The following is a 1,937-nucleotide window of genomic DNA, read 5'->3' as shown; positions in this document are numbered from 1 at the left end:
TGAAAGAGGAATAAAATGTGAAATGGGACGAGTGTCAACTTTGGGTTGCACCGGTTCACTCTCTTCATTGGACACACCTACTTGGTTGTCAATGATTCTCCCACTTCTCAAGATTGTCACGGCGTTGACATGCTCTATTATAGGACTTTCCAATGAGGAATGAGTCTCCATAACACATTGTTGCTTTGGTGGGGCATTCAAAGGCATTTTCCCTTTCTCTTTAGCATTTAAAGTACTAGCTATTTGCCCTACTTGGGTTTCTAGCTTAGCAATGGATTGAGAATGAGAATGAAGCAATTGAGTGTTCGCCTCTAGAGTGCCTAGAGCGGTCAAAACTTTCTCTTCAAAAGCGGGACTCCTAGAATTTCCTTGAGAATATGATGGTTGATTAGGAAAATGAGAATTAGAAAATTGATTTCCTTGTGATTGATATGGTCTATATCCTTGAGGTGGAATGTACTTTCCTTGAAAACTACCTTGGGAAGGGTTTGAGCCTTCCCCTTGGTTTCTCCAAGAGAAATTTGGGTGATTCCTCCAACTAGGATTATAGTGATTGCCACAGGGATTGTTCCCTTGGTTAGCAAAAATAGCATTGGCTTGCTCATGGTTGTCATTTTGCACATGTCCATAGGGACAATTAAAAGTAGAATGCAAGACACTTGAATAAGTTATACATGATTTATTGGATGCATGATGGGAATGTTTAGGGAAGGAAGATACTTGAGTTGCCGAGTTTTGGTTGATCAAGAATTGATCAAACCTTTGAGATAAGGATTTCATCTCGGTGGCTATTTCATTGGAATGGTCAACTTGATGTAAGTCAACACTCTTCCTTCCACTTGAATTCCTACCATTCTTAGAAGATAAAGTTCGATGCAAAGAATTTTCACTCATGCTCTCATAAAGACGCCACACGTCATCCTCATGCCTATCAATGTAAGAGCCACCCATGGAAGCATCAACCATGCCCTTGTAATTATCAGATAAACTCTCAACAAAATATTGAACTAATTGCCATTTGGGAATGTCATGATGTGGACACTTCCTAAGAAATTCATTAAATCTTTCCCATGCCTCATGGAACGTTTCCCCATCCCCGTGTGAAAAATCTCGAATTGAGGTTCTCATGGCATTGGTCTTAGAAACTGGATGGTACTTCTTCAAGAACTCTTGTTGTATTTCTGCCCAAGAAGTTATTAAAAAAGGCCTAAGATTGTTAAACCAATATTTTTCTTTGTCTTTAAGGGTGAATAGAAAAATTTTAAGCCTTAAGACCTCTTCCGGCATGTCCGTGCATCTCACGGTGGAACATACTTCAAGAAACTCATCTAAATGCTTGTAAGGTTCTTCACTTGGAAGTCCATGATAGTTAGGAAGCATTTGAATGGTTTGTGGTTTGATTTCATAGTGGTGTGCTCTAAATTGTGGCAATTGAATGCATGTGGGTGCATTATATTTATTAGGCACATAGTGATCTCTTAAAGCAAGGGGAGGGTTAACAATTGGAGGTGCAACATGGGCACCTTGATTGCCTTGAACTATGGGAGGTTGTGGAGCAAACATTGGCCTAGGCATTCCCAATGGAACTTGGCCTTATTGTTGTGGTGGGTGAATGAATGGCCTCGGCATGCCTAATGGTACTTGCATGTTATCATGATGCACATTGGGGTAGAGGATACCTTGTTGGTCTATGTGACCAAGGTCCTCCACATGGTCCTCATTATATACTTCCATTATAGAAGTAAAATGATTAAAATTACCCCTTCCCCTAGGTGTGCGAACATTGGATTCTAAATTCAAATTAAAAGGGACAAGAGTAGGATTTAATGATCTTCGACCATGCATGCACAAGCAAAACACAAACAAGTAACAAACAATCAACAATCACTTCACCTTCGCAACAATTCAATAATCAACAAACTTCCTCCATATACAAT

General features: G+C 39.8%; 1 pseudogene; it reads left to right on the top strand.

Annotated features, from left to right (window-relative positions):
• Positions 1-1,024: 1,024 nt before the first annotated feature.
• Positions 1,025-1,123, top strand: LOC132275546 (small nucleolar RNA R71; annotated as a pseudogene).
• The last annotated feature ends 814 nt before the right edge of the window (positions 1,124-1,937 follow it).

Source organism: Cornus florida, unplaced genomic scaffold (assembly GCF_030987335.1).
Source record: "Cornus florida cultivar Cherokee Brave unplaced genomic scaffold, ASM3098733v1 CherokeeBrave_3.0.0_Hap2_Chr09, whole genome shotgun sequence".
NCBI lineage: Eukaryota > Viridiplantae > Streptophyta > Magnoliopsida > Cornales > Cornaceae > Cornus > Cornus florida.
Note: the sequence above shows the minus strand (reverse complement) of the source record. Positions and strands in the feature narration are given on the sequence as shown.